Here is a 12,361-nt window from a genome sequence, read left to right on the forward strand (position 1 = left end):
AATTCTGTTGGTTGATTGGTCTGGAAAATGCCCATTGAAGGATGAGGTTTGTAAAGGAATATGCAACCCATATTCTTCCTTTTCAACCTGTGAAAATTCTCCAGCAAATTTGTGGGGAGGGAACTTGGGCAGAAGATGTCATCCAACTTCTCCAAGGGAAGGAGAATTTTTCCAGCCATTTCTCAAGGGAATAACTCCTTAGTAGTGATGTTGAAAAAGTCAGAGGAGTTCCTCCTATGCTACTTACCAGTATATGAAAAATGTCCTGAGGGGAATTCCCTTCAGAATACCTTTGGGACTGAATGGAAGAGGGTGAGAAGCCAAGGAGGCTGCAAGCACTGGTGGGATTTCCTGTTCCACACCTTTCTATTCCTCTGCAGCTTCTCTGGCTGACCAAACTTCACAATTAGGAAGAGCTTCCTGGAAGGAATACCCTCTTCATGTCTTTTTTTGGGAAAAAATAGAAGTGTTGGAAGGCAGGGAAGCCGCAGACCGCTGGAGGATGGCTGTAGAATGAAAGGCAGGCTATTCTCTCTCGCATGTGTACACAGACTGACTAGGTGCCAGAACACCACATTCCATTCAAGAGAATACCTCCTAAATTCTCTTTTCCATTGAAAACGCTTTTGGAAACCAATGTACTTTCTCAGATTAAGGGGGGGGGAAGATTTGGATTTGTTCTCTGCCTGGCACTGGTTTCTGGCTCCCTCTAGCACACTCCGAGGGCCGGATGGGAAACAGGAGATTTGAGATGAGGCTTTCTTGCATTATTCACAACTGGGACCATCACACTTTTCTCATTAACTTTTCAATTTTTTTTTCACCAGAAAGTTACATGGTTTTGCTAAATAATTGTACTTCTGGGTTTTACCTCTGTTTCTTTTGACACCTCCCAAACCACAATGCCTCCTTTTTTGATATGTAGATAGATGATGGAGGGATGGATGGATACATAGATACATAGATCATAGCTCAGTCCACACTGATATGGATGATTTAGTGCTACTCAGATTCTTTTTTTCAGAAGAGTGATTTGATGTGGATGATATATCAGATGATAAATTTCTACCTTAGAAACCAATTGTGATTACCTCCTCCCATGATTGCAATTCTATCCATGTTTTTTGTTCATCCTTTTTTAATCAACTTTTCAAAAAAATCGTTTAAATTTAAATTAACATCTGCATCTATTTAGTTATGATTAGTTGTGTTTGACTACAGCTGGGTGTATTATTCTTCCACTCAGCCACAATTTTTTTTTTAACTCACATTTATATATACTTTTTTTCCTTTCTATCTGTAAGTTGCCCAGAATTATCAAAGAGCTGCGCAGCCTCAAATTTGGATGGATGGATGGATGGATGGATGGATGGATGGATGGATGGATGGATGGATGGATGGATAGATAGATAGATAGATAGATAGATAGATAGATAGATAGATAGATAGATAGATAGATAGATAGATGTTAAAAATGGTACTCTGATAAAAAAATATCTTACTAAAGTAAAACTGGATGATACAGCTCCAGCCATGGCTAGTTTTATGAGGATCACCCCTATCTCCAACTCAAGTTTTATCCATCTGTAGACTAAACATCAGTATTCTCCTTATTCCAGTCTACTCCTGATTAGGTACGTTGGTTCACTGAGAGCTTCTCATGGTAGGTGGTGTTCAAGATTATGAGACTCCAAGATTTCTCAGCCAGCGTGGGAATTCTGAGCATCTTCAACCCATTGGAAGAGCATCAGCATGAGGAAATGTGCAACGTTAATTTCCATGCCTTGACCATCTGCTTCTAATTAACAGATCTCAGAAATTCCCACCCACTGACCTACTGCTAAACTCCATTGATTCAAACCAACCACTCGGTTGCAAAAGACTTTAAAGGCAAAAACAAAAACAACACTTTTACTTTACAAAGCAAAATGTAGAATTTACTTTTCACAAAGCCAGCTCTTCTTTGGGCAGGGGGGTTGCGGGGGGCAGGGGAGATGAGCAGGATCGGCAAGAAAAGGATCTGATTCATAATTTTTGCAAAGGAACACGACATGTAGCTGTTCTCTGCTGATGCAAAACAGACAGCTGTTTGCAGCTCTAAAGCCAGCAGAATGGCTCCCAGCCAAGTCTTCGGCTTCCAGTGATACCCTTGTAAGAATGATTTAAAACATTAAGAACTACTGAGAGATCTGCTGAGTAAGAATGAAAACAACTAGTGTCCCGGAAATTCTTAATCTTTATCCTTTCAAGTCACAAGGTCCAGAAAACGTGATCCAAGACATGCAACCCTCCTTTAAAGGAGCCACATGCACAGGCCTTTGGAAGTAATGCTGCATATTGTGCTAATTTATAGGAAAATATGCAGATAGAGACTTGAGTGCAATTTGAATGTCATAAATTCAATTTGAATTGAGCATATTAATTTGCATGGGAATGTCTCCTCTATCATCTGTCTGTCTGTCTGTCTCTCTCTCTTCTGTATGGCATTCCCACCATTTCCGGGCAGGGAGGTAAAAATGTCAAGATAGCAGCTGTGCAGTCAAAGCCCTGCCTGAGTACATATTCATGGCTACCACCTTGACTTTTTTTGACACTGCCCCCCCATGGACAGCCCTAGGAAGGAATCTCTGGCAGAAGAATGCTTGTCTCTGGTCCCCTTCTGTGGGACTTTGTGTAAGTCCTGTCCCTTCAGGCTGGCAGATTCTATTTGAAGCAAGTGATCTTGTAGATATCCAGGTCCTAAACCATTTATAAGTTCTTACTAGCACTCGGAAACCGATGCCGTTCTTGAGGGGCCATCACTAGCAATGCCGTTCCTATAGTTATGCTTTATCCATCCATGGAGAACCTCCAAGTTCTCCAAGTGTGATCTGGGGAAAGGGGTCCACAAAGTCAAATAAATAAACATTTTAACATTTCTCAGTTTTCGCTTCTCATACCGTAAATCCTGATAGATGTAACCCCCATAAACCAAAGCTCTTTAGGGTCCACAATTGTTTTTAAGAATGTAAAGGGGTCCTGAAACCAAAATGTTTGAGAACCGCTTCTTTAGGGTTCCTGATCTGCCATATAGAGCAAACCTACCCACCCCCCAATTCTTAAACAAACTTGTCCTGATTGCCCACTGAACGTCATCCATTTCATTTAGCAGACTATACATGTCTACAAACTGTAGTTGCTTACTTCCCTTTGGGATTTCAAAGACGGCCCAAATTACTCAGAGGTTTTTTCCTCACCCAGCAACACAACATGGTTGCAATCCAGTCAACATGAAGACCTGCCGGTGCCATGCATCATCGTATTACGTGATGGATATAAAAAGCAATAGGCTCAGCAATAGGCAGTAGGAACAAAGTGTGGGGGGAAAAACAGGAACAAAGAATTGCCAGTCAGTTTCAAAAACCTATAAATAAAAGTGTTTTCTGGGCACATCTGGATCTCAGTCTGGAAGGGGGTAGCCTACCTTTACCGATTTCAATTCCAGTTATGGAAAAATGTTCCCTCAGTAGATTAAAAAAAAAAATGGGTGGAGAGATAAACCACATGGTGATGTCTGAAAGATGACATCAATCCAGAGGTTACAAAAATGGCTATTGAAGGTTGTGCACCTCGCAAAATCGTTTGTGGACACAGGGGAGGAGCTTGCCCAACAGGCAATGGAAGAGAATTGTATAATATGAATCCGGATCTCCAAATACAACTGGTATGACCACTTCTTGCTTGCAGGTATATCCAACAATGGTGGGAAAGTTTGTGGACTTCATCTGAAGTGGTGTGCATAGATTTTGTTCAGGAATGCAGCTTTTATGAGGCTAGCTGTTACCCATACTGGCTACTCCCTAGACGGCTCGCTGAATTTCATGTTTTGAATTTATTGGCAGGCTCAGTTAAAGCAGGAATGGAGTATCCCACTAGGTTGCTGTGAGATTAATGAATAGTTAATAGTAATTGAAATAATAGGGCTCTGTAAAAGAATCATAGGCTAAGTTATGACTGAAATGTAAAAGGAGTGATTTTATTACTTTTGTGGCAGTGAATGTTTCTGATGTTAAATCCATTTAGGTTTTAATTTAAGAGCTGTATTAGATTTTCAGTTTTCCTTCGTTTGTTTTGTTTCTGTTTGTAAAGGATTTTTTTTTTTATGTTTTCATAAGCTTTAAGGCAAAGAACACAATGGTCTTTCTTGGCTGTGTATACTCCATATGGACAGTAACACCCACTAGTTAGGCCTGCTGGGGGAGGATGGAAGTTGTAGTCCAACACACTGAGAAGGAGGGTGTTCTCAATGCTCCAAATGATGTTGTTGCAGATAGGGCACGGCTAATGATTCTCCGACAGACTAAGGTTATTTCAAGGGCATCACTGGTTGTATATATAGACTATCTCAAATCAACAGCCAAATGGGCAACAAAAAATTAAGAGGAGATCATAGTCTATCAGTTTGTCCAGACAGGTCTAAGGTACCTGTCAGTAGGAGGTAAATCATATGTGGATAATGAGTAACTTGAACTGGTTGAGTCAAAAACAAATGACCCCATTATCGGGAGGTGGTCACTCTCTGAGTGAAACATCTCACTAAATCTTTGCAATGGAAGGCAAAGGTACTGGTAACTAGCATGTAGTACAGGGCTGAGACCCCAAAAGATAAATTAACCCTCTGGATCCCTGGCAGAGATCCATTACAAAATTTTGAGTCAGATTTCATGGCCAGTAAGAGAAGTTTCCAACTTCTTATGTTAATGGCAGAATCCTTAGATTTCTGGAAAGTCTCCTCAATTGAGCAAGAACATGGGACACTGTGACGCTGCAGGAGACCTCATTGTTCAGGTACTGATATTCTCTAGGAAATGCTTTAAGACCCCAATTAGATGGCCAATTAATGGCAAACTCATCAAGCAGGTAAAATTCTTTAAACATCTAGGTCTCTATTTTCAAGCTACTACCTGCTGGTCTACTCAAACAAGAGAGCTTCTAGTAAAAGCCCCCAAAACATTCCTTGCATTTACTAAATTTGTAGGCCAATTTGGTAACAATTATGTTCCAGCAGCTATTATACTATTTAAAGCCAAAGTTCTTGATTTGATGCTCTATGGTGCTCAGTTGTATATTTATAAGGAGTCTCCTAGTTTAGAAGTCATCCAATCCACATTCTTGGAAATCTTACTACAAGTCCCTTATTCAACTTCCAATGCTCTAACACAATTAGGCTGCATTTCCTTTGGGGCTGATTAAGAGTTTGTTTTCTTAGATTCTGGCTGAAACAAGTCTATTGGGGACCTTCCTTGGTCATCTTAGGGTGGAAGAGAATGGAGCTTCCTTAGTCCATCTAGAAGCTCCGTTCTCTTCCACCCTAAGATGACAAATTAATGATGACTTGGCATACTGCGGTCTTACCTTGTCATCACTATCTGCATTGGGCCTTGATAAAACAGAGGATTTGGGATCTAGATATTCAACATGCTACAGCCAAAATCTCCCATCCCTTTTATAGCACAATTGCTCCTCCTCCCGGGACTGTCCCTAGATATTTTTTTAACATCTTATATGCTTCACATAGGAAACTATTTACTGTGGTCCAAATGGGGCACTACCAATTAGGGCATCAACCGGTAGATATATAAGTCTCCCATGTGAAAGCTGAACTTGTTTCTGCTCAGACTTGGAGTAGAATCTGTCTCACATGCTATTAAAATGTTTAGTATTTCCTATTATTAGCAGCTCTAATCACCATTGCGACCAGGAGATTATTACCCTTCTCCTGGGTGACCACTCTTCAGAAGCCTCTAAGAAGGTTGCAGAATTCTTATCAATAGCAATAGCTTTTAAAAACCATCCGGTTCCTCCTTTGTGCTATTAACTGTTAGCTGCTAATTGCTTTAGGATTTTCTCTCAATTTTAATTTTTTTTATAGTTATTGTATTGTATCCTGGTCTTAGTCTTGGACTGTAAATAAATTTTGATTAGTGGTTGCAGATCTATGAAGCTATAGGTCACCACGATCTTCTCTCTTCTTCTACCAGCCTTTTCTCAATAGGAACTCTTGGCAGATCTAGAACTTGTTGGGCCGAGTGTACACATAATCGAGAACAGTAGACTTGGGGGGAGGGGCATGTTTTTCAATTCCCTAATCTAGATGACAGTTCTGAGATTCCCTGATGATATTTCAGCTAAGGATTAACCAAGACTGACCCAGATTAATTTCTGAGGCCAGACAGGTTTGACCCACAGATACCCCTCCTAAGTCCCAAATCCCCAGCTTCTTCATCCACTGTAAAGCACAGACAGGTAGTTGCTTAGTCTTTCAAGATAAAGAAATCCATTACTAGGGATTTCTCAGCCACCAAAGTTTATCCCATAATAAACGGTCTAAATTTTCAGGTGCCACCATCTTCACTGTTGCTTCGTTCCTACTAGCCAAGCCATCCTAACCAGGAAGCAGCTTAATGCCTTTAGACATGCCCTTCCCCCAACTCCCTGTCCTTAAAATTATTTTTTAAAGTTGCCTGGACTTAGCTCTATTATCTCTTCAAACTGATAACAACTGTGCTTTTTCTTCTTCTGCAGAATGTGTCTGTGGTGTCTAGAGTAACTTTCTCTGGGCACAGTTGGGGTTGGAGTAAATGAAGTTAAGTTGTGACTATTTTCTGGACAATGATAACTGCTGGTTAATCATGATTTCCTTCCCCCACCCTGATCTGTTCAGAATTTAGGGATCTTGTTCACTTGGCCCTAGTGACAGCAAAACATGCCCTTGAACAACATCCTCTTGTTGTTGCCTACATCTCATCTCCAGTCCACTATTAAAATGATTGACTGTGGTCATCTTTAGCTATTCCAATGCTAAATTAGTGTTTTCCCTCTTCGCCCAACACAATTATTGGTATTGATAGGATCTAGGAGGCTTCATGGAGGATGTGGGTGATGATACAAATAAGGATGGGATTTAGGTATCTCCTGTTGGCTGCTTCAGGCTGGAGTAGGTATGGCCCTTCCCCTCTGGTCACTACGGCCTGGCCTACAGGAGAAACAAAACATCTGGCTTCTTCTGCAGCATCTGCCTGCGTCATTTATTTTTTCATTTATTTAATCGATTTATATAGCCGCCCATCTCACAGACATGACTCTAGGCAACTTAAAATAAAAATAGATGAAATACATCCAATATAAAAAGAAAAACACATATTAGCCAAGCATCAAAGAACCATTAGCAGCTGTTAACAGAACCAGGAGACAGGCTCTGTCCTATACTCAAGGCCCCAGGCTCAGGCACAAAACCATGTTTTCAGTCTTGCAAAAGACCACCTGGGTTGGGGCGAACCAGATCTCTGAGGGAATGGTGTTCCAAAGGGCAGATGCCACAGCAGAAAAGGCTCCGATTTGTTTTTTACAAATATCTTCATCGGGTCTTACATAAACTTCTTTTAAGCATGGGTTAGCGCTTTTTAGAAGAGCACTGGTCCTGTGCTGCACAGAAGGTTGATTTAAACCAGGAAAGAGACTTGGATTCTGAGAGTGTTGCAAGTTCTGCTTCTGCCAAAAAGGTGTTGACAGTATTTTTAGCTGTTTTTATTATCTTGTTCAAAAAGGGCTATTGTCCTGATTGCGCAACACTCCTAGGCCTAGTTTCGTGCGATTGCACTTCTAGAGTTGTGCGTGCAATGCACTAGGGTTCCTTTTGTCCCCTTTGGTGGGAAGGGAGGGGCAGGTGCCCATTTTCCCACTCCATTCTAGCTGTCCTGGTAATCGATGCCACGATTCTGTTATTATTCCTGCAGTTTGCCCTAGCATGCATAGCTTCTAGATTGTAATGGATAGAAGGAATGACCTTGAGGAACAGGAGGAAGAGCCACAACCAAGACAATGGTCAGATAAAAGAAATTTGAGTCTGGGGCAGAAATGTAATTTGAGAAAGCATCTGAGACATGACCTCAGTTCTCAAAAGATATAGGCGGGAGGGAGAAGCATATTCAGGCTTGCAAGATTCTGTTACCATAATCTTATAATAAAAGTAGTATTATTGTTCCTAACTTCTCTTTGAAAGGCTGACAATACTCGTTTCCCTGGCTTCTTCTGTGGGTTGCCATTTCAAAGGCTGAACTGGTCTTCTTGCTCATGTGCTACCAGCAGGACCATCCCGTACAGTGCTACACAGGAAGGGAGCTCACTGGGTATCAGACACTGTCCCCTGCTTCACCCCATCCCTCTTCTTGTATTACCTGTTCGCTGGAGCCTGTTTGAGCACAGGTTTAGCACTCTTTCAGAAGAGCACTAAACTCAGGTTCAGAAATGCCCTGACTGACAGTTAAAGGCCCAGAGGAGGAACAGAACCTTTGGGATCCTTCCTCTCCACCTGATCCCATGTCCTCCCATTAGTGCCTGGGATCTGTTAATCCAGCAATTTGACAAGTGGCCTAAACCTGCTTTTTAAGCATCTGCCTAAGCTAGTGTTTCTCAACCTTGGCAACTTTAAGATGTGTGGACTTCAACTCCCAGAATTCCCCAGCCTGGCTGACTGGGGAATTCTGGGAGTTGAAGTCCACACATCTTAAAGTTGCCAAGGTTGAGAAACACTGGCCTTACCTCACTCGAAGTTCGGGGAAGTAATTGGTAGGTGTTTTCCTGCTAAGAGGTGACACTTGGTGGATGGAAGAAAAACCCAGGGGGATCCACAAATTTGCTTGGTCCTCAATAAGTAAATAATTTACTTATAAATTACTTATTTATAAGTAATTACTTATAATTTCAATAAGTAATTACTTATTATTTCAATAAGTAAATAATTTACTTATTGAGCCTCGTAGGTATGGCAGAACAATCAGTTTAGCAAATGTTCTGCCCGCTCAGAGATTGCTGTCTCGCATGAATTTGGCCACAATGAAAAGCCCTAAGACAAATTTGGAATTTTTTTTCCTGAAGGTGCACTCATATGAATGTGGAAACTGGGCCAAATCTTTTGGTTGTTTCCTACACAAGCTCATTAGCTGTGCTCAAGGGGGTCAAACTTTGCCTCTTCATGTCCAAACACATTATAGCTATGATGGAGTTTGGAAATGTGAGTTCAGGGAATATTTTTGTGGTTCAGAAAGGAGCCGGAAGAAGATGCCTCTCGGTGAATTGGCCCAATGATGGTCTTTTTCCCCCCTTGTGTGAGGATGCACATGGCCAAATATTCTCTCCCTTGTGTGCATTGGTTTACTACTTTCAGAAGTGCTTTCTGAAAACTTTTGGAAGTTTACTGAAGTTTTCTGAAAACTTTCAGACGTTTACTAATTTCAGAAGAAATTGGACAAAGAGGTTGGGGAAAAGTTTCAGATGATGCTTACTTGATAGAAAGAAGGGTGGAAGCATAATTGTATGTTTTTTCTTTTTGTAAAAACTTCTTTCTTTTCTATTTTTGTTCTTGTTTTGTATATTTTACTGCACTGAAAATATCTCATTAAATCTGTTATCTGTCTATCTGTCTGTCTGTCTGTCTGTCTGTCTGTCTATCTATCTATCTATCTATCTATCTCCATCCATCCATCCATCCATCCATCCATCCATCCATCCATCTAAAAGAACTGCCACTAAACTTTAATCAGCTCTCCAGGGAATCTTTTCCCCGGATTGGACTCCCTTCTGCTAAATCTGAACATCCTCGGAGGTTTCCAAAGATCTGTCTCATGATCATCACGCCTCTGCAGAGACAATGCCAATGTGGGTGTGCTCCAAATAATTTTATTTCATCAAGGAATAACTGTAGGAGTTCAGCTTTGAAAGGCGATCAAGACGTCTAAGAATGCAAAACCGGTGCCAATCCTTTTGTTGATGATGCCCTGGGGGGGTTGCAGATGAGGAAGGATCAATGCAATGGCTTGATCGGGGGCCACTGCATGTTTTTTTCCAAAGAATGCAGACAAATGGGAAGCCATGACCTCATGGTCTACGTATCTATCACTTGCTTTCTGCAGAGCAAAACCACAGAGAGGTTGTACCGACTTGACATTGGCCTCAGGTGAAGACATTTGCTCTATAGAGAGACTCTTGGGGTGGGGGGGGTCTATGTCGGGGGGGAGGGATATACAGGAGAGAGACAAGACCAGTATTAGTATGTGCGACCAAGCAACTTTCCCCAATTTGATATCTTCCAGATGATTTGGGATTACAACTCCTGGTCCTGGCTGAGCATTCTGGAAGTAGCTAATTCCATCCGCAGAACATCAGGTTAAGAGAGGCTTATATAGAAGATGCCCCAATGATGGGATCCCAGGGGAATCCCTGGAGTTCATGCCAGTCTCTCCTCCTTACATTCTTCTTCTTCTGATGATGATGATGATGATGATGATGTCTCTAACACAATCCTACCAAGACCAAAGGACTGTGGATGTTTGGACCACCCAGATCTGGAGATATTCCATCTTTGACCTTGGATGAGGTGGCACTTCCCCACTCATATACCAGTCTCTCTTAACCTGATGTTCTGCAGATGGAATTAGCTACTTCTACAATGCTCAGTCAGGACCAGGAGTTGTAATCCCGAGACATCTAGAAGATATCAGATTGGGGATATCAGATTCAAGGGTGGAGGGGAAATTGGGGGTCTTCCTGGATTCACAGCAAGTTCAGCAAGGTTGGATCTGGTTAGTCCTTGGACCAGGAAATCTCAAAGCCCAGCTTAGAAAGTGAAAAAACAGCCTAAAAGAAGGCAGTTGGAAACAATTTCCCATGTCCATGAAGTCATCAAGAGTCAAAGTTGAAGGTAATCACTGGGACTCTTGTGAAAAATGGAGGTACACTCATAGGCATGTGTAACAAAATTCTGAACAACTTTTCTGAATTCCCAGGAACTGAGGTGGAGCGGAGGGAGACATAATGATATAAAATCTATATAGGCTTTGGAGTGTGAATGATCTCTTGTGAACTCTTCCAAGGAAGAATTCCAGCCATACCTTGGGATAGAATTCTTGACAAACATGAGCAATGAGGTCTCCTGACAAGCCCTGCAGAATTTGTGCAGTAAAAGATTGTCCAATATACAGTGTTTGGAAATCAATTCCACTCTCTAGGACCATGGAGTATTGGGAAGACACTGATATGAGGATAGCCTTCTTCAGTTTATTTGGGGACAGCCACTATCTTAGATGGTAGTCAGTGGGCAGCATGGCACAGCTCCAACCATAGCTCTACTTCTCAACCTAGGTCTGCTCTCCTGGACCAAAAATACCCCTTCTCCCTTAATTCCAGGCACACCAGAATCTTTATTCAACCCTGGCAAGAGTTTTAGAGTCCTCTAGATGGGTAGTACTCACAACTCCATCTTTCTAGAGCAGTGTTTCTCAACCTTGGCAACTTTAAGATGGGTGGACTTCAACTCCCTGGGGGATTCTGGGCGTTGAAGTCCACCCATCTTAAAGTTGCCAAGGTTGAGAAACACTGTCCAGAGAGTGGTCAAAAGGCCCAGGAGGAACAGTTGAGAACCCTATTTCTGCCTCCTCTTACATCTACTGCCCAAGGAGACACCTCACTCTCCAGCTGTAGCATGGTTGTTTCACGGGTGCGTTCCTCTGAAATTTTCAAACATCTGAAAAATCTCTGCCTTGTGAATTATTCATGGCTGAAACAAGACCAACGTGCCCCAAAGTTCTTAACAGGAGGATTCAGGAAGTGGTTAATTAAATGCAGCGGGTGGGTGGCTCATTTGGCAAAAAAGATTCCTCTACCTGTCTCCATTAGCTTTGACAAGCGGGGCAAAAAGCCATCTTTCTACTCCAGTGAACCCAACAGATCTGGGTTTTAGCATCTTACTCGGGTGTGGTAAGGAATCTCGCTTCAGGGCATCAAATCTTTGTGAAGACAGTGTGGGTGAGCACTGGTTCCCTGCCAAAACACACTGCCCCTTTTGTTCTTGGAACAATCCCCTTTTCCCCACCAAAATTTCTCTCTCCTGTTCCGGAGACCTCACGGGGAGATTTTTTTGTTCTGAACCGTGCCATCTGAAACTCCCAAATTGCTGGAAATTCCCTGGCTGATTCAGAAACTTTCTAGCTTTAGCTGGCTCAGCTGATGACCTCAAACAAGATCAGGTGGCGTGGTTCAGATGCAACCATGGTGAGTATGACGTTGTCCGGGGTCCACTTAGGAAAAGAATTATGTTGTTATATGAGAATTGCTTTTCATATTAATTGTGTCTGGAAAGCTCCTTGCTTTTTATCGATGTGCATGTTCTTTTGAAAGATGTATTGATAACTGGGAAATTAACAGGAAGGCAACTGAAATGGCTATGATGGATTGATTATGTTCCATCGAGTTGTTTTTGACTCCTAGCAACCACCTAGAGCAAGCAGTGTTTCTCAACCTCAGCAACTTTAAGAGGAGTGGACTT

This window comes from Python bivittatus, unplaced genomic scaffold (assembly GCF_059951505.1).
Source record: "Python bivittatus isolate LINGU-HERP-01145 unplaced genomic scaffold, Pbiv_v1 ctg000280_np1212, whole genome shotgun sequence".
Lineage (NCBI taxonomy): Eukaryota > Metazoa > Chordata > Lepidosauria > Squamata > Pythonidae > Python > Python bivittatus.